Here is a 26,320-nt window from a genome sequence, read left to right as displayed (position 1 = left end):
TTTTCATTTTTTATTCATCAACACATTTAAATAAGGATTTGTTCATTTTCCCATGCATATACTTTAAGATGTTTTTACCCACAGCTTGGAGCTTCTTAGGTCCTAAGAATGCATACTTGCATTTCTTCTGTGTCATAAGCCTGCATGGCAGAAACAGAATCTTTACTGAGATTCTCATGAAAGGAAATCCCTTTTTTGCCACCTTGCATCTTACTTTGATGCTAACACTTACTTAACCTCTTTGAACCTGTTTCCTCATTTGTGAAATTGCCACACCTTTCTTATTATAGTCTCAAAAGATAAAATACTTTTTAGTTCTTTGCATATCACCTACCACATGACAGGTATTCAAAAATCTTAATTGTAATTGTTATTAGGTGTGCCATAGTCAGGCTCCACCACTAATTAAGCTAACACATGGACCTAGTCCCAAGTTAGGAGACGTGTGAATGTCGTGACCAGATAAATGACTCCAGATAATGAGCCACTTACAGAGAAGTACACTCTTGGGTGACTAAAGATGTTGGAAGTTTAAACCCATCCATTGTCTGATCAGGAAGTGACTGCTTTGCCAGGCATAAGAGAACTGGGAAGATGTTACCTGGTTCACCCATTAGTTCACTGGTGATGGGAGAAGATAAGAAAATATAGGACTGGAGTTCCAGGTCTTAGGACTGGAGTTCCAGCTAGTTATTTATTCTCTCCAAGCTGAAGTTGGCAGCAAGTAGAGATAAGAATTACTTTGGAACACAAAATGTTTCATCCAAAAGAGAATGTAGACATTACAGAGCTATTAATCAAGGCAGCCAAGCTGAAAGTGATCTTAAACGCAAGATTCAGAAGAGAAGGAAGCTGGAATTCAACTATAAATCATTCAAGATTGCAGGAGGAGGGAGTAACTGAACTACAGATTTTGGATATTAAAAAAATTATACCAGAGAACATGTAACTCTGAATGTGAACATGTGTTCAGTTTGGGTGGTCTAATTTATTTGCTTGTTGCTAGAATGTTTCTGAGATTGACCTTTACTCCAATCTGCTGTGTCCTTTCCACCCACATGGAGCTAGTATTTGTCTCCTTCTCCTCTACATTTGTGTGGGGGTGTGGGGTGGGGTGGGGTGGGTGTGGACTGTGAGAACTAGAATACTGAGTGAATTTGCAATCTCTGTCCTCAGTGAATTTACATTTGACTAGGAAAGGGAAGGAAGGTAATGCATAAAATGATAAGGCAAAGTCTAGCAAAATCTAAACAAAGGCACACTTATTTTCACAGTTAACTTGAGTGTTATATATTTGCTAAGATCTTGGATTCTAAAGTGAGAATCTCCATTTTTACTTTTTTTTTAAAGATTTATTTATTTTTATACAAGAGCTGGGGTATAGGCCAGAGATGTGGGAGGGTGAGAGGATTCACCAGAGACAGAGCGGGGAACAGAACAGGCAGACTGATGAAAAACACTGCTGAGGGGAGCAGCGGGCGAGACAGGAGAGGTCTGGTGCGCCATATGGGAATCTCCCTGGCTGGTGGGAATTGAACTGGTGCTGCAGAGGCTGTGGGTAGCTTCACAGCACTGTGCTCAACTTGCTGTGCCACTGGGGAGGGCCCTCCATTTTTACTTTTTCTCCCTGATTAATTGTGGGCCTGTTATGCTCTCTTAAGTCTCATTGCTAAATTTTACCCTTATTGCTAAAATTGTATAATACAGCGAAGATTCAATAACAAGGCAGTGATTGGCCCATAGTAAACATTCAATAAATATGTTCAGTTGTCTCCTAGTAATTTCAAACAATAACTGAGAGCTTTTCTTAAGGGGTAGAGAAGGAGGCCTTTCAGAAAAGTGTATGATAATTACTATTATAATATTTATTAAGCATAAACTTGTGTTATAATTTCTTGTGAAGCATTTTACCCATCTCAATTTGATTCTATGGCCAGTTAAGAGCTAGTTACCATTTTTGCTGCCATTTTACACAGAAGATTGAATAATTTGCAATAATTTGCCTAGGGTCAAGTGATAGATCTAGTTGAAGTGGTATGCATTCATTTAGTATTTTGGGTCCTTCACTGCCATTCATGTATCTATCTGTCTTATGTATCACTCAATCTCTCTATCATCTATCTTACTATTCTAATCCCTATAAAAATCAGTCTTCTGGTTATCTTATTCACTATCTCAATAATCATTTTTAAAGTTCCTACCAAGTATTACATTGTGTTTGGGGGAATTAGATAAAATATCTATTCTGGAAATACAGTATAATTCAACAAATTTTTGAGACTGGTCTAAAAATTGAGCACCTATGCTATCAGTCTATAAGGGGAATCCAGACAAATAACCAAATAACCTCAATGCAGTATGGCAAATGCTGTTAGCCAGGTGAACATGTATTCCTTTGGAACCACAGGGACAGAAAGTAGAGAAACAGAAGTGTTTTAATATCTGCACCATGCTGGACACCAAATACGTCTCACTTTATACCTCACTGTACAACTGATACAGGGCAGCAAGGGGCACTAAAACTGTCCAAGGACACTGCCCAAATAGTTTATCTGTCACTATCTGAGTTCTTCACCTGCATGCACAATTGCAAGACTGCTCGGGTTCAGAGAACAATAATGGGATTTATTTAACAAACCAGGGAAAAGCAAAGAATTACTGAGCCCAAAAATGGCCATTTACCTCACCCAAGGCAGTGTCCACTGTTTTTAAAATCATATGCACAAACACTCCCAAGATGGCGTCTTCCTGCCACTGAGGATGCAGAGCTCTTCTCCTGAACAACAGGCCGCTCTCCCAAGATGGCATCTTCCTGCCACTGTGGACCTGGCACACTAGGTTGCCAAACTATAGGCTGGGTTCCAACTCATAAAGACAACAAAATATACAACAAATGTTGCTCCCCAGAGCTGCTGAGATGCCCCAGTGCAGCACCACACATGGCTGATTGACCCTACAAATGGCCACATCACACAACTCAGTGAGGCGCCTGCTCTGGGTCTTCACCTTCTCTGCCAGGCTGTAAGCAGCAAAACTGGAAACAGTTTTAGCCTCTCGGCTACCTGCAAAGCCTCCGAACTTTTCCTCTCTGAGATTGGCTGCTGGAAGCCTCTTCACGTTCTTCAGAGGCCTGCAATAGCCTTCTGGAAGATTGGCATGGTGGGATCTGACCCCAGAATTGCTGAAGAATGAAAACACTGAATCCCGAACAGCGAATACAGGGGGCTGCTTCTGCAGTCCTTTATATTTCTTATCAGAGTTTCCATCCCCAAATGTGATATTTTGTTCATGTTTTCCCTGGGGCTATCTATTCTCACCAGCAGGCTCCTCCACCTGGCACCACCTGTAACAGTCTGGTTTCAGCCACCCGTTACAAAATCACAACATTTGTAGTCTTCCTACTAAATTCTGACTCTTATCCTCTGGAATCAGGAATGCCATCACTGAGACTGGAGTACTTGGGTTGTGTCAAGAATGATAAATGGTGAAAGTCAGAGAAAACATTTTAGCTGAGAATCTTAATATTACAAGTATGATCCATCTGGGGACAATGTATTATTTGATCTGATTTGAAAATAAGGTTTTTTCAGAAGGATGAGCAGGAAGTGAGGTTAGGTAAGTTGTTAAGAAGCAAACTGACGGATTTTGAGTCTTGTGCTAAAGGAAGACTCTTGATTTGCAGTATAAGGTAAAGGTTTCTCTCAAAAGATTTTTAAAAATGTGGATATTGGCCTCCCCTGTGGTGCAGCGGTTGAACACTGGGTTGCAAGGCTGTCCGCAGCCTCTGCAGCGCTGGTTCAATCCCCAGCCTCCAGGTGAGGGTCCCACATGGTGCGCAGACCTCTCCTGCCGTCCGCTGCTCCCCTCAGCAGTGTACTTCGTCACTCTGCCTGTTCTACTGTCCGCTCTGGCTCTGGTGAATTCTCTCACCCTCTCACTGACTGTACCCAGTGCTTGTATAAATACATACATACATACATACATACATACATACATACATACATAAATAAATAAATAAAGTGGATATTAGAAGCTCCCATCTCTGGCTCAATTTAAACTCTTAAAGTTTGTAAGTCACTGATTTTCTTGTAGTTTGGGGTGGGTGTGAATTATGTGAAGGTAAGAAATAAATGACACAAGTTAATGCAATATCAAGACATGCATTTTGTGGCTACCTGAAAAATTAAATTATATTGTAACCTTAAGAGTCTCCTGTGCATCTGATTTACTCTTATTTTAATCAGTTGGCAGAAAAAAGGTACAACTATGTCATTTTAAGTAAATGATTAGACCTTTAATGAAATGTATTTAAAAATCTATCCTTGAAAATCAATAACTAGTTTTACACGTTCACCTACTTTAATAAAACAAAACATCTTTGCATTAAGTTTTTAATTTGCTCTCTCCTGGGAATGTTGGAAAGCCTCCTAAACATGGATTCAGTTAAGGAAATGAAGTAGGGATGTATTATTTTAATGTGATAATTCTTATTCTCAAAACCTTGAGTTTTCTCCTTCATGGCATGTGAGAGAGGGGGTAGGACATAATTGAAGGAGGATGTACAGAGAAATAGACTGCAGGAAGACATTGAAATGCCACACTGTGTCATAGCTGTTAAGGATTTTAAATGCTCTAAGGGTTTTCTGAGCTAAAGCTCTTTGTCATAAAGACATTAGTTTGTATTCAGGAAAACACATATAAACATAACCTCCTTAACAAATGACAAATGGTCTCTTGTGCTAATCTGAATAAAAATGAATTACAATAATGACATATAGTCTAGAGAATTTGGTATTCTGTGACCTAACTGTTTTGTCTTTGCATATGGCAACTTCCAAAAGGTCACTCTGCTTTTAAGAGTCAGTGTTGTTTTGGAGTGTAGTTTAATTTTGTCAAAAGCAATGTTTTTATTTTAATCATTGTAATATAATTGAATTTATCATACAGACTAGAGCTTACTTCTTTTCTCCTAGAAATTAGGACAGTATTGGAACCAAAGCTGCCATCTGCTCTCTGACTCTATCACATACATTTTTCAGAGGTATATGCAAGTTGTATTTTCTTATTCCTGAATGGTACATGTGTACGTGTGTAAAAATCCTGTTTCCTTATCAGAACCAGTGCCTGTCTTTGCCTATTTGTTTCTGTCATCTTGCTATAGAAAGATGAAATTTCTGTGGCACTTTCCAGATATTAATCATAACCACCTTTGTCCTCAAACAGTGCCTTGACGCGCCATGAACTGACCCCTTTCTGCTATGTTATTTAGAATATTGTATTTATTGTAATTACAGATTTATCAAATTGAACAATAATAATCACATTTTCAAAGATATCCCTGCCATAGGAATTCAAAAACATGCTACTATGGATCTCTTCTTCTTACCCAGGCTGCTGGCGGTCCCCGGGGAAGAGGAGCCAGGGATCAGCCAGTGCTAAGGCAACCCTCAGCTTCTTCAAGGTGTTTAGTCCTGTGTCACATCTTTCCTTCTTTCCTCACCATCTTCGTAGCCCGTTTCTTCCCTTTCACAACTTTTATATCCCATAGGGGATGAAAGGCTGTCCTTGAATTTCTGTCTGGTCTGCTTTTTATTTGTGTGAAAAGGTTATATACAGTGGTGCATATGTATGTATATTTCATCTCCAAACTCCATTCCTGGAAATATATATTCATTGAAAAGATGTTGGAATTGATGTTTCTGTGTCCTTTGGGTAAATACCTAGGAGTGGAATTGCTGGATCATATGGAAGCTCTATGTTTAGTAGGTCCAGAAATCTCCACACAGCTCTCCACAGTGGTTGGACCAGTTTGCACTCCCACCAACAGTGCAGGAGAGTTCCTTTTTCTCCACACCCTCGCCAACATTTGTTGTTGCTAGTTTTTTTTTAATATGTGCCATTCTCACTGGTGTAAGATGGGTGCACCCCTATGTTTATAGCAGCACTGTTTACAATAGCTAAGCTTTGGAAACAACCCAAATGCCCAAAAATAGATGACTGGATCAAGAAGATGTGGTCCATATACACCATGGAATATTACTCAGCATTCAAAAAAGATAAACACATGCAATTTGCAGCAACATGGATGGCACTGGAAAGGATCATGCTCAGCGAAATAAGCCAAAGAGAAAAAGAAAAATACTGGATGGTCTCACTCATAGCAGGAATCTAGAAAACTTAAATAAGGGACCAGGAAAATGAATAACTATAAGAAAGTGAAAATCAGAATCAACAAAAAATTATGAAACAGAGACACTTTTGGAGGGGTGGGGGGCGGGAGGGGAGGGATTGGGATCAGAAAGGGGGGGTTGCAACTGTATGGGGAATATAAAAATAAAATTTATTATTAAAAAAAAAGAAAAGATGTTGGGAAAACTTACGCTAAGGATATAATTGAAGAGTGGTATTAATAACATTTTTTTCTACCAGTTTTCAATATTTTTAATTAAAAATTTTTAGATACTAAGAAACTAGTAAAGTATATTATTGTGTGGGCAAGAATAAATCATGAAGATATTGTGAGATTGACAACATGAAAAATGCTCATAATATGTTGCTCCATAAAAAGGCTTGTTGGAATATAATCAAATGACCTCATTTGAAATTATATATTTCAACATTGAAAAGAAACTTTCATTCTACATTTTGACAGTAAGTGATTTATTTCTGTTTTCCAAAAACAAACCCTGTATTGTTTATAAAACTAGAAATTAAACAGTGAGTAAAATTAATAATAATCTTATTAAACAGGATCAATTTTTTACTGCTCTGGCCCATTTTACTGTCATTACTTAGGGTAATCACATATTACTTATACTATTTAACTTTGAAGATTCATTTCATTAATGCCAAAAATAGAGTGAAAATATATATTTGTAGTGTTTTATTTTGAAGCTATCAGCAGTCAATTCTGTACATTGCTGGGATTCTGGTGGAAACATGTATTGATTATATACTTATTAAGGGTCTATATATGAGACTCTGGCAAATATGCTTTTAAAATATGCTTTTAACAGTGCCTACAGAAATTCTAATATACAGCCCACATTTGGGAACTTCTAGTCTAGAAGGCGCTTCGGCAAAAGACCTTCCTAAATTTGTTTATATATAACTTAAACTTTCCTGCTTTTGTAATGATGTTCCTTCTAGATCAATGTTTAATAATTTTTCTCACATTTACAATTATCAATGTTAAAAATTCGGAAGTGTGTGCAGGACTGGTACACACTTCCTTTGTCAGGTAAGATTTCAGCAGCAAATTTAATATAAATTAATAGTGTGATATAAAGTATTATATAACACCAATTTTGTGGTTTTCATGTTAGCTACAACTGTACTAAGTGTTAAGTGAAATTATGTGATTATGTGTTAGGTGATTATGTGTGTACATATATAATATACATATATACATACATATATTTATACATGGTGTATGTATGCAATGGTTTGTTAAAGAATGAAGATCTTTGTTTATCATAGCTTCTAACAATTGGCATTGATGAAACTGATTTTCAGTAGTTTATTACCATAAATCTATAGAAAGTTCTATAAATAGTATACTTAAGTGAATATTTAATATTCTCTCATGATCAGGAGCACACTGAAATGTCTAATACCAAGCAGAGAGTCAGAGTGCCTCAGATTTTCCATTCCCTGGACAAAAGCAGAAATGTCAGCCACTCTTCAGTGAGTTATACAAATATGTTTCACTGCATTTCTAATGAGTCTTGGCATCTACTCAGCCTGTGTTTTGCTTTCCATTCATATTGTCTGCCTAAGTGACTGGAGAGCAGGAAACCCAGATGTCATGACCAGTTGCCATCACACATAATGTAGATTCTCATAGTAGGTCCCTTGTATTTTCAATGTTCAGCATCTTATGCTAAGAGGAAATACTTGTTTTAAAACAAAACCTCTATTTTCATGTCTGCCATTTTCGCTACCTCTTCTTTGATTTTTAAAAATATTAATATATAGCTCTTTTTCAGTTCTATTGTCAGTTTTTCATTTTGTTTTTCACCTAAATAAGAAATACCATATATTTTAACCACTCCCACAGGGAAATTCATGTTAAGATGTTAAGACTATAAGAAATGAAAAATAGATGAGAAGAGTTAATAGGTTAGAGCATGTGTGTGCATTTTATCTTTTCATGTTATCTTAGAAAATTTTCATTTGTCCCTCCTTTTCCAACTCTATTTGATGTTAAAACAACTTTTATAGAGTTATAAATGTTAACTCTTATATTCTTTAAATGTTACCTACAGAATCCTTTTTTTGGTTAATAGTTTTTGGTAACAGGTCTTTCTCCTGCATACTTAACTATGCTTTTCCATTGATTCTGAAAAGTATGTGGGGCCTCCCCGGTGGCGCAGTGGGTTGAGCGCCGTGCTGTGAAGCTGTCCACAGCCACGGCAGTGAGGGTTCGATCCTGACCGGCCAGCAAGAACCCCACATGGTGCCACAGACCTCTCGTTGCGGCCGCTGCTCCCCACAGCATAGTATTTCTGTCGTCTGCTTGTTCTGCTCCCCGCTCGCTCTGTCTCTGGTGAATCCTCTCGCCCTCTCGCGCTTCTGGCCTGTACCCCAGCTCTTGCATAAAAATAAATATATCTTAAAAAAAGGAAAAGAAAAAAGAAAAGTATGCACCACTATATAAATACTAACAAATAAAATTTTTTGGAATATTGAAATAGTCACCATTTATTTTTCTGGTTAAGTATATAGAGATAGGTATTTTTCAGTAAAACAAACCACTGTATTTGAAAAGTCTGCTTTTAAGATGGGGTGAAATGTGTCAGTTTTTCAGATATATTAGCATTTCTTTAATGCTTTTGTTTTACATAGAATATAACATGTGAACAATCCAAACATAATAGAAATGAAGTTTCAAAAGGCAAAGAGTCTCAAAGATGAAAATTGACAGGTGCAGAAAAATTCTCTTAGTACTTGTAACTTGTTATGGGGTAATAAACTTGCTTTTAACATTTTGTATACAACATTCTTTGTAATTATATAATGCTGGGTTACAAAATAAGTTACAATTGTTCATAAGTGCTGAGTGACTAAGAAAGATTTAAACTCATAATTCCAGGGAAGATTTAATTCTACTAATAGGATTTTAAAAATAGATTTACTCATTTCTTTCCCTTGGTTTCTAACAGAAATCTTTCAAAATTTTTCTTCCTGAAATTAAAAACCTCCACTCCTACCTTCAGCCTCCATTGATAATCCCTCTTCAGAAATCAGTAGGTGCCAGAGATGCAATTTTGATGTTGATCTCTGGACACACAAGCTTTTCTACTTTGTCACTTACTTTTCCTTACTTTTCCCTGCCGACTTCTGAAGCACGTGGTACACTGTAAAGCAAGTGGGCTGATGTTAAGCTGACTTCTAGTGCAATCTACATCTAAATGACTCTAACACTAAAACATCCATGTGACTAAAACATCCATCTAACAGTAAGACATCCAAATGACTCTCACACTAAAATGTCCATGTAACTCACCATAGCTGTGGTACATTCCAGAATCAGATCCATCTAGAAAATTTCAGAAACACAAGTAAATCCCCAAGACCTAAAGCAGTTATGGTAGGCAAGTTCATACACCCTAAAATAGTCTGTAATATTAGTTAGTTCTGCCTGTTAGGAATCAAATATGGATCAGAGGAAAACTTGAGGATATGGAGGAAGGAACATTTGGCTGCCATCAAGGCAGAGTTGAAGCACTCGTGTCTGACCTTTGCAGGGTACACTCATGCTTTGCCAATTCCTGGATTCTATAACATGTTGCTTGAAACGTCTTTATGAGAAATTTTCTGTCCAAAGGTTAGTTGTGATGATATTCCTGCTATATTCTGAGAGAAAAATCCAATGCACAATTCTACTTTCTGATTAGAAATCAAATCTCACTTGCTTTTTTGTAACATTTAAAATCTGTCATGTTGCCAGCTCTTCTCTCCTGACCTCACTCAATTCTCTTCTCTACCTTAATGTTCAGTTCATGCCTGTCGATGTTTACTCTGTTCCCAGAACCCCAAAGCTGTATGTGCAGGACAACCTCACTGCCTTCATTCGCAGGGCCCCTCTTGTTTCAACATGGCCTTGAATATTGCACTGCTCTTGCATTTGTTGACTCCCGAATGTCCATATGACTCATTCTTCACATTTTATTAAAAACACACCTCTTTTTCTTGGCCGCTGTATTTCAGCTCTCAAACCCAGTACTTTACATCCTCTTTCCCTACTTTTTTTCTTCTAACATCTTCCCTGAAATAATTCGTTTTGCTTGTTTTTCTGTCCCCTTCCTTATAATGTAAGTCCTGTAAAGGTAGAGGATTTTGTGTTTGTTCCCTTCTGTATCCCTACATCATGAACAGTAATGCTAACTGACCCTCACAGAAGGTTCTTTGAATGAGTGACAGAGACTTGAATCCTCACATTCTGCTTTTCTCTGTTTTCTCCATACCCAGCAAGGTCCCACAACAATTTTAATTCCTTGCTAAATAGAACTATGCTTTGAAATTCAGGAAACTCGACAGTCCTATCTACTGAGGTGATTTCTTCTTATGTCTTTTAGGTCTGGAGTCATTTCTGATACTTGAACTGAAGCATTTGTTGATGTTTTTCATGCTCCATACCCCACATATTGTCTTCCCCTCTGCTTTGCACTGCCCTGACTTTCCAAGACACCTCTTTTTTTTTGCCATATTTTATTTGTAGTGCGTATTGACCTCTACTTTCAAGCAGCAGCTGGTGTGCTTGTTTGTTTTCAGGATTATCTGACTTTATTACCTGCCACTTAATTTGGCCATTCTCACCTCTGACTTGCAAAATTGCTTTTGCCTCACAGTTACTTCTTTATTCTTCCTTCTTGACTTGAGAATCTGAATTTGTTTTTGTCAACATGTTGGTTTGGATTCTTCCTTGAGTAACAGATATAAAGTTACTGTGCTTGGAGATTGCCAAAACGTCATTTTTTTTTAAATCAGTTTTTGCCCACATTCTTTTCCCTGAGGTGGGTAATTTTACCTCCAGTCCAGGATCAGGCTGTATTAGCCAGGTTGCTTTAAAAGTCTCCAGGATATGCAGTGTTCCTTTCCCCTGAAATCTCTCTGAACTGCTCTGTATGTTTTTATGTTTCCCTAAGTTAATTTCTCTTTACTTTCCACCAGCATCTTTTTTTTTTTTTAAATTTGTTTTTCTACCTCTGTTCCTCTTATATACACTTGCTTTTAATTAATCTATTTCTCTTTCAGTCTCGGGATTCTACTTTTTAATTAATCTATTTCTCTTTCAGTCTCAGGATTCTTTTTCAGTCTCGGGATTCTATGTACTTTCAGGCATGAGGGCTTTCAAATTCCCTCTTTGCTTTGAATTTGTAATAATTGCACTGAACTTTTCTGAGCTTTTATCTGTGTGTTCTTATGTAGAAACAGTGATGTGGTGTCTCCTCAACCTCCTTTGATTCCTAGCACTTAGGTCTATCACCCACAGCCTGAGGTCCTAGTATCCGAATGGCTATCAGGACTTGCATGTAGCAAGAGCTGTCCCCATGTCACTGAAGATCTTTGAGACCATCCCTCCAGAAGCACCATGAATCCAAACCACTCTCTTATTTGCACGCCATGAAAACAGAGCAAGGTAGCAAATTGGTTGTCAAATATTAGCACCCAGTGACTTGTTCTTGTAAAATTGAAGAATGTCAATTTCAACATCAGATGTAGTAATTCTACTACTCCCATAAGTCACAGGACACCAGTTTGTAAGACTTCAGCTTTTAGCCCTGCTGATTAAATTTAAGATCATTTTTTCCCACAGAAATCTTTAGTGGGGTAATTTGTTCTCTGTATTAACTGATTCCCCTTCTACTGTTATATTTTGGTTCCCCTTGTCCTTTTATTGCCATCCTATTCCCTTCATAGTCAACTACATAATGGACCTGTTACCTCTCTGAAGAGCTATAAGTTATGCCTCTGCTGCCTAGGGCTTTTCCATGTGTAGATGGCTGCCCTTGATCTTTAATGGAAATTACCTCTGGTCAGTGATTTTGGACCACACCCATATGGTCTCCTATGGGTTTCCTTTGGAAAGAAGAATATCTTTATTTGGTCCCCTGTTCAAGCCCTCAGCCTTTAATTCTGTTGACTGGTTAGGACTTTGGATCCCAGCTTTCTTGGATCAGACAAAAGAATACTGATTCTGCAGTTTGAATAAGACTATGTTCTACTTGAAAGTAAACATTTTTATTGGGAATAGTCCTTTTTTACTATTGTAAGCTTTATTGAAGAAAACTTTGTGCAAGGATATAAGTGACCAGGTAGGTTTTCATTATCATGTTCAAAAGATTTGTTATCCCAAACTCCTTGATCTGTTGAAAATTTACTTTATAAAAACTCTACTAATGTTGAGTCCTTCATATTCTGTCATTTAATGTCAACACAGTTTCTTTTTTTTTTTTTTAAAGATTTATTTATTTATTTATTTATTTATTTATACAAGCACTGGGTACAGTCAGAAGCGCAGGAGGGTGAGAGAATTCACCAGAGCCAGAGCAGGGAGCAGAACAGGCAGAAGGACTGAAGTACACTGCTGAGGGGAGCAGCGGGAGCAGCAGGAGAGGTCTGTGTGCCATGTGGGACCCTCGCCCAGCGGCCGGGGATTGAACTGGCGCTGCAGAGGATGCGGGCAGCTTCGCAGCCCAGCTCTCAATCACTGCACCACCAGGGGAGGCCCCAAACACAGTTTCTTGACAAAAAGGGTAAGTAGAGAGAAAGATAACTAAAATTGTTATTACCAGAGTTGGCAATCTGTCAGTAATTGTTTTTTTTTCTTTATTTTTATACTTATTTTTAAGGGTTCTTTGTTGTTGTGGGTAAGTAATACATTCAATTGTTTAGTACTGGTTTAAGATTCAAAGTAAAACTAATCCTACTCCATAATATTTCTTAAAACATTTAAAGATATAATATTTCCTAGACTATCACATTTTGCATAGTAAGTACCCTCACTTCATTTAACTAGCAAGATATTAGGAGTTTTACTTGTTTCTGAAAATGTGTCAGCTCACCAATGTTGCTTTGAAAAATGACTCCTAGAAATCAGATTTTATATATCGCATGGGGCATGATTTGTGTGATCCAATGAGGTGATAGCTTTCTTGTTCCACTTCAGTTCTGCAATCTAATTTTTTGTTAGCTGTTTTTTGACAGCCGTGCACAAAATAGACTGATATTGAGACTTCACTGCCTTTTCCGTTTGCTTGCCTCATTTATTTTGTCAGTTTTCACATGACCTATGTCAAAACAAGTTTTCCCCATCCTGTGTGGCCAAGGCTGTCACTGTGAACAAACTCATTACTGTTCTTGAAAATAAGTATTTTTAAATGACACAACTGAGACAAAATAGTCAAGACAGTTTATTATAGCGAGCACTAACTTATGACATATTTCTTCTAATTATTTGCTCTGACAATATCCATATTCTATACAATTGAAGTTGGAGGCATGCTGCTGTGGGATAACTGTAAAACAAGGTCTTTTCTTTCAGTGTTCGTCTTAAATCACAAAAAATGTAACTTTTAATTTTTAAATGCAGAAATCTCACAAACCTTTGCCTAAATATTAGGTCTAAAGCATTTTATTATTTTCTGAAATGCTGGCAATGATGAATATATCAAATGTATTAAATTATTTGGGTTGAAATTAAAATCGATGAGCTTAGCTAAAATTAATTTATGCATCCAGCGAACCTCTGAAACAGTTAATTTATGGATTTATAATTTTTTTTTCTACAGGGGGCTATTTATTACAGTATATGTTAGTATTGGGTACCTAGTTTATATCAACTCTACTTACAAATCATTTTGTGTCGTGATGAGTAAAAACTATCATTTTTACTCTTTTGTCAAAAATATCATTGATATTTGTAACAATCAAAAATACTGACCATGTGGATTATTAATTAAAAAATTAGGTATTTCTTAGTACACAGTATTCACAGCAAGTAAAATTATTTTTAGAGTTCATTAAATAGACTATCTACCTACATTATATGAATTTCACTTGGAAAATCATTATGATATACATAATCATAAATATAGGAAGGATATATATTCATGTCCATAGGTATTTATTTATAAACATTTACTTGTATATATTGTGTGTATGCATATGTAAGTCTAAGGAAATTAAGAAATGAGATCAACTTTGTGTTTTCCAGAGAAACTCTGAATACTTATCTTGCAGGAAAATAGTTATATTCTCTCAGGGATATGGAAACCAATAGAAAACAGTAGCTGTTACATATGAGTTAGTGAGAGTAAATTATGATAAATGTGACCAGTATCAATGCAATTTTTGTGAATAGACCGTAATATTTTATATTTGAAAATAATTTAAAAAATACAACCATAAGAATAATATTTTTCCTACTTTCATGTATCTCAGAGCCATTAGTTTTAGGTCATTGACATTATAGTTGTAAATGTTAGCACTCAACGGGATATACTATTTGGAATGTCATATTATGAAAGATGAAACAAGAATAAAGTTAATTTGATGGTTTTTTCCAAAATTAGCAGGCAAAAAAATAATATATTTCTTATAGGATGACTCAAGATCTATACAAAGTAATTTAAAGTTAAAGGGAAGTATGTATTTCTATTAAGGCTATAAAAAAAATATAGGTACATTTTTGGAAGAAAACAGATGGTAAGATTAATAACATAGCATTAATTTTTTGTGAGACATCTTTTTCAGAGGAAATCAATCATTGAGGTTTTCATGTCAGTTTTCTGTATCATCATTAATAGAATCACTAGTGTAGATATGATCGTTGCCTACTTCATACTGGGAAGATAAGATTTTTGGAGCCTCCTCCACAGAAAGATATCAAAAGGGAAATGTGTCACTGCAAATGCTAAAAGAAATGTGCTGTTTTATCAGACTATAGAAGAATCTAATATCAGCATTCTGTTTTAATTAGGGGAACCAAATAAGTGATCAGGAAAAAATAATAATAATAAATAAATACAAAAAAAAATTATCAGGCAATTATAAATCAGAGACATTCTGAAAGGCAGGGGAAGGGAGAAGAATCAAAACAGGGGAGGGAAAAGCACAAGGGACTATGGTGATGGTGCATAGGTGAATTGGTGGTGGGAATTTTACAGGGAATACACCTGGGAGAAAGCATATATTGTACAAAACTGAACAACAGCGATGTAAAATATAAATAAATAAATAAATAAATAAATAAATAAATAAATAAATAAATAAATAAATGAAAAATGTCCTACAAACCAATGAAGGGGTGGTTGGGGAAGCTTCAGATTGTGAGTGTTATGTGATTGTGGAAGCATCCCTTACCTGGACCTTAGGAGACATGGATTTTAAGCTCAGCTCTACTATTAACTAGGTATTTTATGATTTGAAAATAGGAAGTATATAGCTTAAAATACACTTTTGCTTTTGAACAAGTAACAGTCATTTCTGGCTTCAGTTTCCTCCTTTCTTTTAAGGGAAGGGTTTGATCTGTTTTGTTAATTGATGTATTCCAATAACTAGGAATAGTGCCTGACAAGATTGTTTCTCATTAAACATCTCTTGGATAAATGAATGGATGAATAATTGCCAGGTATCTAAGTGGTGAACACTATATTTTGATTAATTTTTACTTTGAAGGGTTGGCAGGACTTACACATGCTAAAACCAATTAAAGCTAACTTAATACAGGTATTGAGATTTTATTCAACACCAAGAAGGTAAAGTGCATTTTGAAGTTAAATAGCAACCAAAAGCCAGTATACCATATTTCATGAAATTGATGAAAAAAAAATAGGTAAATGTGAGAAAAATTTTAACAATATAGCAAGTGAATAACAAGCTTAAAATGGCAACTTATTTTTTTCATTATAATTGAAAAGAAATTTGGTTAACAGATATAATGGCTCTTATCAATAAATCAAATGTTTGGTAAAATAATAGTCATGGGTGTATCTTAATTTTCATAATAATAAAATAAAATAGCACTAATAAAACTATCTGGTATGGTTAATGGAGTGTATAAAATTAACAAGAACTGCAATATTAAGAATATGCTTGTTTTATCAAGCTTGAAGAAGTTTGAATATTTCTAGTATTATTAAATTTTATATAAAAGATTTATCTGCTTTACAAGAAATATTTGCTTTAAGAAAAAAACAAATTAATTTTTTTTAATCTATATGTCTGTCTATCTAAATCAGCATTTCTCTACAACTGGCTGAACTTGGTAGTATCAATATAATTTTTTTAAATTGGAGTAACATCGGCTGATGTTATTGTTAGTAAAAAATTTTGAAAGTACAGAATTCCCCCTTTTAGGTATAATTACCATAATGCACCCACCACCAAGTGACCCTAGTCTACCCCATTGTCTACTGTGCTCCCTTCCCACTCCCTACCAAAACAAACTAATACTGTTTTGCAAACTGATGAAACAATATGGCATTTCATGTTAATTTTCATTGATCTCTTCATATATTATTGTCCATTGAGATTTATACTTTGTCATTTGCATGTCTATATCCTTTGCCCATTACTTATTTTCTTCCTAAAGGATGTCTGCCTGTTGATTTTATGTGTTTTCTTGTTATAAAGAAGTTTTAGATTTTGAGGTAAAGCGTTTGATACATTTCTTTATAGCCATGGCACTTCAGAAGTTTTTCTCAATATTATAAATTTCCTGTGTTTTCTTCTAATACTTTCATAAGATTATTTTTTAACATTTTAGTATTTATTTCAGAGTTTCCTTTTGTAAATGAAACAAAAAGTGTTTCTTTTTACATATGTTTTTCAAATATTCAATTACCACACAAATATTTTGAGCAATCTGTCTTTTCCTGCTTGTTTTGAACTGTCATCTTTATTGTTCTTTTATATATAAATATATATATATATATATATATATATATATATATATATATATATTTCTACAGCCTTTATCCCATACCATTAATACACTTTTCAGCCCATACTAGCTGGATGACCTTATTTATATATTTTTTTTCTATTTTCTAAATTATCATTGTTGTTAGTTTGCCTTTAGAGAGAGCTCCTCAACTCTGATCCCCAACTCTTTCACTGAGTTTTTCGTATTTTTTCTCCCAGAACAGTCCCTTTTACCAAGTTGACCCTTCTTCTATCCCCTCCCTCTTAGCTTCAGAAAACTCAGTTTGGTGATCAGTGTCCACTAGTTTATAATTACTTTGCATTGTTGTTCATACACTTTATCTCCTTATATTATTCATATATGTGAAGTTGCCTATTATTTATCTTTATTTTTCTGATTTCCTTAAGCCCTTTGCATTCTTTCCCTTTTCCTCTAACAATGATCTTTCTTCATAGCTGAATAGTGTTCCAGTGTGGACATACCACATCTTTTTAATATCCATTCCTCTATCAGTCACCATTTATTTAGGTTGCTTCCAAATGCTAGCTATTAAAAATAATATTTCAGTAAACATTGTGGGAGTTTTAACTTTTTGATTTGATGCTTTTGGGTTCTTTGTATAGGTTCCCAAAAGAGGTACTGCTGGATAATATGGTATTACAAGTTTTAATTTTTTTAGATTTTCTTTTCTATTTTGTAAATAAACAAAACGGATGGTTTCACTTACAGGAGGAATGTAGGGTGATCAAATAAGGCACAAGGAAAAAAAATAATTATAATAAATTTAAAAACAAAATTAATAAGCAACTCCTTTTTTTTTTTAATAAGCAACTCTTAATCAGAAATACTCTGCATGGGAGGGAGAAGGAGAGTGATCAAAAGGGGGGAGGGAATGTGTTCTTACACAAGGGACTATGGCCATGGTGTGTGGGTGAACTGGTGAAGGGAATTTTGTGGGGACTACACTGAAAGGAGAAAGCATGCATTATACAAAAAGGAAGAATGATGCAAAATACATACAAAATTAAATTAAATTAAAAATACAAATATAGACCGATTTCCATAATGGCTGCAGCATTTTGCTTTCCTACCCATAATAAAGTGTTAGGTACCCTTCTGCTCTGTATTCTCTCCAGCAATTGTTGTTGGAATTTGTTTAATGTATGCCATTTTCACAGGAGTGAGATGATATATCTCATTGTGATTTTCACTTGGATTTCCCTGGCTATAAATAATGATGAGCATTTTTTCATATATCTGTTTCCCTTCTGTGTAGTCTCTTTGGAGATACATACATTTTCAAGTAATTGAAATGATTTTTATTTGCATAAAAGCCATTTGACTTATCTTCTAGCCCAGTTATTACTTATTCACCTCAATTTGGGGTAGAACTGGACCTAGGTCCTGATTAAATATTTTATGCAATCCAAACTGATAACTTCAGACTTTTCCTAATTACAAACTAGGTACTCTGCTTTGGGTGAAATCATAATTAGAACTTATAGCATGGGGAATATCAGCATAATACATTAAGATAAGCAAGGACTATAAACTTGGTAATTGCATATAGAATTTTTCTCACTAATTCTGAAACTTTTACTCAGGAGAGTTAATTGAGTTACTGTATTTTATGAAATGTCATCTCTGGAAGCATTCTTTGTCTTTATATTCTGTTTCTCTTATTTGGATCATTTTATGATCAACTGGATTGAGAATTTGGTGAAACTTTATCAGGCAATATTTCTTTTTGAGCTTAAAGTACAGTGAGGGAAGATAGCGTATGAATATGAAGCAAGCTGTGAAACTTCTGGCCATCTCTCATTCAATTAAGGCTGTTTTCTAAATAATCTAGATAGTGGATATAAGGACATCCCATTTAGGGCCTCCCTGGTGGTGCAGCGGTTGAGTGCTGGGTTGCAAAGCTGCCTTTCACCAGGCAAGGATTCCACATGGCGCGCAGACCTCTCCTGCTGCCCGCTGCTCCCCTCAGCAGTGTACTTCGTCAGTCTGCCTGCTCTGCTCTCCCCTCTGGCTCTGGTGAATTCTCTCACCCTCCCACGTTTCTGACTGTACCAGTGCTTGTATAAATAAATAAATAAATCTTAAAAAAAAGAACATCCCATTTATCCAGCAGTCAAATTTCTGCTCACATAAATTCTCCTGAATACTCTCATAAGTGGTTAAAGAAGGATTTTCTTTTATTGGAGAAGAGATATCCTTATGTTGTCATAACTGAGCCTACAGGCAGGAATTGTGCACATCATCAAGGTATTTGATCTAATAAGCATGATTCCCTGATCTCTCAAGCTTTATGTCTCCTCAACTATATTAACTTATTTCAGCATAATCAATTTTGTCATCATCGGGTTAGAAGCCGAAAGGGTAAAAGGCAAGGGGAAATGGATGGGTGACGTCAGAGAGTTAAAAACATTAAGACCCAAATGCCCAAAAATAGATGACTGGATCAAGAAGATGTGGTACATATATACCATGGAATATTACTCAGCATTCAAAAAAGATAAACACATGCAATTTGCAGCAACATGGATGGCGCTGGAAGGGATCATGCTCAGCGAAATAAGCCAAAAAGAAAAAGAAAAATACCGGATGGTCTCACTCATAGCAGGAATCTAGAAAACTTAAATAAGGGACCAGGAAAATGAATATAAGAAAGTGAAAATCAAAATCAACAAAAAACTATGAACCAGAGACACTTTTTTGGGGGTGGGGGGCGGGAGGGGAAGGATTGGGGTCATAATGGGGCGTTTGCAATTGTATGGGGGAATATAAAAATAAAATTTATTATTTAAAAAAAATAAAATAAAAACATTAAGAAGTAATAATTAAGAGACTGAATATTGATACAAATTATTACACCTCCCCTCACATACTTTCAAGACAGCCCATTCAGTGGAGGTGTCTAAATACCTTACAGGCAAGACAATCATGTTTGTCTGTAATGATGATGTTGATCCATCATAAAAAATATTTTTTAATTAAGTAATCAATTTATTTATTTATTTATTTATGCAAGCACTGGGTATAGTCAGAAACGTGGGAGGGTGAGAGAATTCACCAGAGCCAGAGTGGGGAGCAGAGCAGGCAGAAGGACCGAAGCACACTGCTGAGGGGAGCCGCAGGCAGCAGGAGAGGTCTGCGCGCCATGTGGGACCCTCCTCCTGTGACCGGGGAGCAGCTGGAGATCGAACCAGCGCTGCAGAGGCTGCGGGCAGCTTCGCAACCCAGCGCTCAACCGCTGCGCCACCGGGGAGGCCCATAAAAAATATTAAGGTATGTCTGTTGTTTTTTTTAGGAGAAATAATTATTATCTATTAGAAAGACTGCCAATAAAAATAATTAAGTATTTACTGTTTCAGCATTAATAGACTAGATATCTATTTGGAAAATTCTTTCATTTATAATATTAGTTCCTCAAGGATACCAGATAAATTATGTTTATCTAAGATTGTCTTATTTCCCATCAACTAATATATTAGAAACTGTGTAGTTGTTATTAAAGTGAAGACCACCCGGTAAATTATTCATAAATGTGTACTAACTTACAGGTTTGAAATTATGGTCATACATTAGAAACACCTGAGGAGTTTTGTAATATTAGCCCCTAGGTTTCACCCCAGACCAGTTAAATCAAGATCTCTGGTATTGGCTCTGGATTTGCTTTCTTTGTTAAATGATTCTAGTGTTCAGCCAGTTTGCAGAAATTCTGCCCCAAATAAGTAAAAACCTTCTTGTATCTTAAGAATCCAGACCACTTTTAAAATCAGCAATACTCCCACTTTATAGATGGAGTTTGGAGTCAGCTGTCCCTTGTGCCTGCTATGAGTGAGAACAGAGCTGTTTATGAAATCCTGTGCCTGTAGTGAGAACATTGTTCACTGGGAAAGGAAAAATCCCCTTATAAAAACCTGTTACTTTATAAATGTTAGATTGGATCAGACAGCAAAAGGACTTGGTGAATATGGAATGTTATTCACCATGAAAACTATTCATGACAAAAGCCAACTTCTGAGACCTACACAAACAAAACACTTGATTGTGGTTCCATAGAAAATTGCTCTTGGAACTTTAATTTTAGAAAGTAAGCTTACAAAACCATCTGATTATTGAAATACACCAAACCTACTAGAAATGGCCTTATAGTTCTTGTCAGAGGTTTTGGCAGCTATATTTGTGGGGTAACTTCCATTTTCCAAATATAACGAGTAATCTAAAAGATATTTCTTTTCTACTAAAAGAAACTGGTAATTCCCTTTCTGTAGTATAGAAAATTTGTAAATGACCGTATCCCATATATTTAAAAATTATTACTCTTCTATGGTTAAATTGCCAAAGTGATCCATTTCGGTGGAATATCAACTTGTGACAAAATTACTATTATGAAATAATATTCCCTGCATTTTCAAAATGACAGATCATTTTTCTTAAATGTTTTGTATGCTTCCAAATGATGCCATTCAAAATATTGGGATACATGGGGACATGGAGAGGCTCAGGGAGGAATGTTCTCCCTGAGAGCAATTATTTCCAGGAAACTAGCAGAATCAGATATTGCTTTACATTTTACTTTACATAGGTTATAGCCACGAAGGGCCAAAAAGAAATAAAGCTGTTATAAAATGTCTACTGAGAGGTGGCACATGTTAACAAATCTGCCAGTGTATTAGGCACTCGGTAATACTTTGAACAATACAGCAGCTTCCCATCAACAAAATTGATTTTCTGAGTGAGAGAAATTTTGACCATTTTGTCAGAAACTAAATTTTAACACATTACAATTATGTAACTATACAATGTGAAGAATTCTATCATGAATCCTGTGATTTTATATTTTAATCATTAGCTTGCTAAAGTGAAACTACAATAAGGAAGCCATTTCTGAAGAAGAGCTAGTAAGATGATTTTAGAAACAAATTAAATAGATGTTCAAGATGAAATAATTTCAGAAGTCATGTTTTCCAACAAATCCTTATGGTTACACCTCAAATTTTCTAGATAAATGTATACATTTGGAGAATATCTCTAATATTTAATTACTAGGCTTATCATTTGATCAAGTTATAACAATAATTGTAACAATATTGTAGTTGTAACAATAATTTTATGCTATTTCAATGCTCCTTCCCAGTGCTTATTTCTCTGGGTGAAAGTAAAATATTAGAATATGAATGTCATTGTTATTTTGTTTCACAAAGAGAATTACTTCTACTTTCAGACAGTGGATATTGTAGTCAATATAATGTAAACACATACATTAGAAAGGTCAAATTGGTATTTCTTGGATATGCTTACTATGATAGCTTATTGCATTTTGACAGAATTTCAAAATATACTAGATTTATAAAAGGAATATCCTAATATTATATACAAATAATGTTCACTGTGAATACTCTGTTTTACCATTTTTAGTAATTCATGAGAGATCTTGAGTTATGCAGCTTCCAGTTTCCTGAACCTCAGAGTTATGTGAGATAATAAATGTTTGTTTTGGGCTTTGCTGGTGGTGCGAAGGGGTAAGTCTCAGCACTATGGTTCGATCCCCGACCAGGGAGCTGACCCACATGGCACAGCAGACTTCTCCTGTTTCACCTGCTGCTCTGCTCAGCAGTGTATTTCAGTAGATCTGCCTGTCCTGTCCCCACTCCGTCTCTGGTGAATCCTCTCACCTCCCCACATCTCTGGCCTGTACCCCAGCTCTTGTATGCATAAGTGAATAAATCTTAAAAAAATAAATAAGTAAATGTTTCTTTTAAGCTGTTCAATTTTGAATTGGTTATGTAGCTCTAGACAAGTAACACGCCATCTGACAAAAGAACCTTCTTTGTGTGCAAAGATTAGATTTTATGATTACCAACATACCTCACAATTCTAGTATTTGTTAAAAAAATATAAGTTGGGAGAAGTTCCTCATTTAATATTATACACAGTGTGTAAGATACTGTATAAGATATATAGTAAGTAATCTTTATCATTTCCTACTGAAAGTCTATCTCTGCTACAAATTTGAAGTCCAAAGATGAGGAAAAGTAAGGTGTAAGTATCACATAGGATTAATCATAGTAATAAGATAGCAGTTGACTGAAATATTAGCTTCATATGTATACATATATGCATTTACCTTATATTATGATATATGTGCAGTGCATGCATGTACATATGCTATATATATCATCTATATGATAGAAGCAAATACTGGTCTCAACTCTCTCACTATAGTGTTTGTGAGAAACTGTTATAAATATTGCAAACCAGTGTAAAAACATTTAAAAAGTCAGGCAAAGACAAAAGAAAAGGTGAATAGTTGTAGTAGGTAGTAAGAATTGTTCAACAAATATCAGGAGTGAATGGATGCCTCAGCAAAGGAGATGATGTGTGGATATCAGACATATCCAGAACGTCAGAGTTATATAATGTTACTCTTGTAGGTTTTAATTTTCCTGTTACCTAAAATGTTACAAGAAATATGCATGTGCATGTGCTGATTTTAGAAATCTTCCACAGAGAGCTTGCTTGCACAGTTGATTCCATCATTGTTTTGTAAGACAGATGAAAGTAATCTTCTGAAATTCACCCAAATATCACAATTTTTGTTTTAATGTCCACGCATATAGTTTATTAATGGTGTGAGAAAACATTTGAAATAATTATCTTTGCTTTATTGTTCTCCCTGCTTCTTTTAGACCGTTAATGAAAATGCCCATGTGTAGTAAAATAAAGAATAAACTGAGCAGACAAATAAGCAGAAGAGCTGATATAGTCATCTGTAAACAGTCCTTTGCTGATCATTTAACTAGTTAAACACTCAGAAATGCTTTGTACCAGTAGCAGGTCTTCTAGTTCTTAAGGTATTTCTAGTTTCATTGCCTTTCATTGTTGATTTCCTCTATTCCCTTGTTCTAAATCATTCTTTTCTTTATCATCTAAGAAAGCACACAGTGAATTTATTTATTCTTTATCTGTGACTCCTGCAAATTCACATTCTTTCCCGAATCAAGGATGATTTGGGTATAGTTAGGTGGAGTGTAGAGTGACCTAGATGGGTGGAGTGATGGAGGGGTGGGGCATATGGGGTAGTTTTATGTAATATAATGTATATGGAAAATCAGCTAAAAAATGTCCCCCCAGTCATAATACTCTCTCAAGTATTCTGCAAATTTCAGATTCCATCATATCATAGAGATTAGTAATTACATTTTAAGAAGCAAAGTGACACCGGGGAGTTCAGCTTATAGAATTTAGGGTTAATTGTTTTAACCGGATTAAGACTTAGCAGAAATCTGTCATTCCTTGAGACAGGGTATTAACTGACCCATTGGGAAAGTGAAGGGGGAATCTGAGAAGTTGTAGGTAGGTATTTATTAATTAGCCAGAGGAACATTGAAAAGCAAGTGCAAAGCACAAAAGGAGGTTCAAAGATGAGACTTCAGGATTCCATAGGCAAATTCTACTTTCTCATGGTTTTGCTTAAGGCCATGGTAGCTGTCACTGCATCTGGAGAAAACCCTGCCCTCTACTGCATTCCCACAGCATGTCCCTGTTAGAGGTGAGCTTTCAGAAACAGCTGGGAAGGTGAAAAACTCCACGTTCAGTCAATTCAGAACCAGGGTCCTTAGGACAAATTTAGTTCATGTAGATTTAGCAAATTAATTCAGCATTCACCTGTATATTCTCACTTTTACTGATATAAATTGAAGGGAAAAATTCATGAGTCACATAATGCGGCTAGGGACAGGATTCTGAGAAACCTGGTAGCAGATCACCTGGGCAGAAGTCTAGACTGCAGGGAGGCAGAGGGGAGGTATAGGTAGAGTGCAGAGTGGAAATATAAATGCAGGTGGGGAATGACTTTTATGAAGAAGTTACAGATATAGGGGCAGTAGCTGAGGGGGAGATCATCAAAGCAAAAACAATACTGTGCAGAAAGCAGTGGAATTGGGCTTCTTCTTGCTGGGTTGAATCTCAGAATATGAGCTTATTGGAGGAATTGAGCCTAGAAAACAGGTATTTGGTGGCATATAGTAGATCTGAGGATCAGATTAGGAAACACTATGGCCCTGGAATGATTATAGCATATGAAAATACTTCCTACTACCTCTCTTTCCCTCTATTTTTAGTCTAATTTTCTCTGACTCAATGCAAATTTCATATCTTTTCTCTAAAAACTAAAGAATCTGTTGGGCAGACTTTATGGATTTTCCATTTTATAAGTGATTTTGCCTACCAAAACTGTGGTTTGCCAAAATGTAATTTATAGTGCAGCCCATATGACCAGTTTATAAGAAGTTGTGAGAAAAAAGTCTTCATGTGTGTTGCTTCAGGAAATGTGGATTGGAAAATGACTTTTTGCTTTCGTTGTAATATATCTCAGTCAATCTTGCTATAACAGAATACCAATCACAGGGTAGCTTACGAGCAACACAAATGTATTTTTTACAGTTCTGGAGACTGGGAAGTGCCAAGTGCCAACAAATTCAATGTCTAGTAAGGACTTGCTATTTAGTTCATTGTTAACCCACTTCTTGCTATAGCCTGCCTCAGAGGGTGAGGGAGCTGTCTGGGGTCTCTTTCACAAGGGCATTAATGAGGAGTTCACCCTAAGACCTAAACCTGGGCTAAACCCCCCACTTCCAAGTAGCATCTTTTTGGGGACTAAGTTTCAACAAACAGTTTATAGCATAGTGATTGATTAGATATTAGTTAAACTGTTCTTAATTGGTTATTAATTTTAAGGGACATGTCCATAAACTATATCTTCTTGTTTGTAATGTTCTGAGTACTCAGCATTTAAAAGAAAAAAAATTAGAAGTCCATCAGATCATACAAGGAACATTTTTAAAATTTGATAGCAATTCCCTTTTCACATTATATGTTGAGATAAACCCTACGTGACCAATTGAACATCTGTTTTTTAATCAATATTTAATTTCTACGCACCACAGTATCAAGATAAAATGAGTAAAACTGGCATAAGTCCTGTCTTTGTTGAACTTAAAATCTCAATGAAAATAAAAACATTTTTCATCTAAAATGTTGTGACCCTTGGTCATTCCTTTTATAGTAGGTCAGATTTTAGAACCATTTATAAAAATCAAAGTTTTCAAGTTTTTTGATTTATGTAATATTTTATTTATTTTTTAAATATAATAAACAAATCTAAATAAGACTTCATTTAAACTAATAGAAGAATTTATTAACTTTCATATGAGGCATAATTGCAGTTTAGAGATTTAAAAGCGATGTAGAAAGATGCCTGCTGTGTTATTTTTTTTCTATCACTGCTGTACTAAATTACCACAGACTTACTATTTTGTAGTTCAGGAGGTGAGAAATGAGATATGAATCTTATTGGGCTAAAGTAAAATTTGACAG

The sequence above is a fragment of the Talpa occidentalis genome, unplaced genomic scaffold, assembly GCF_014898055.3.
Source record: "Talpa occidentalis isolate TD23 unplaced genomic scaffold, MPIMG_talOcc4v2.1 talOcc4.13, whole genome shotgun sequence".
NCBI lineage: Eukaryota > Metazoa > Chordata > Mammalia > Eulipotyphla > Talpidae > Talpa > Talpa occidentalis.
Note: the sequence above shows the minus strand (reverse complement) of the source record.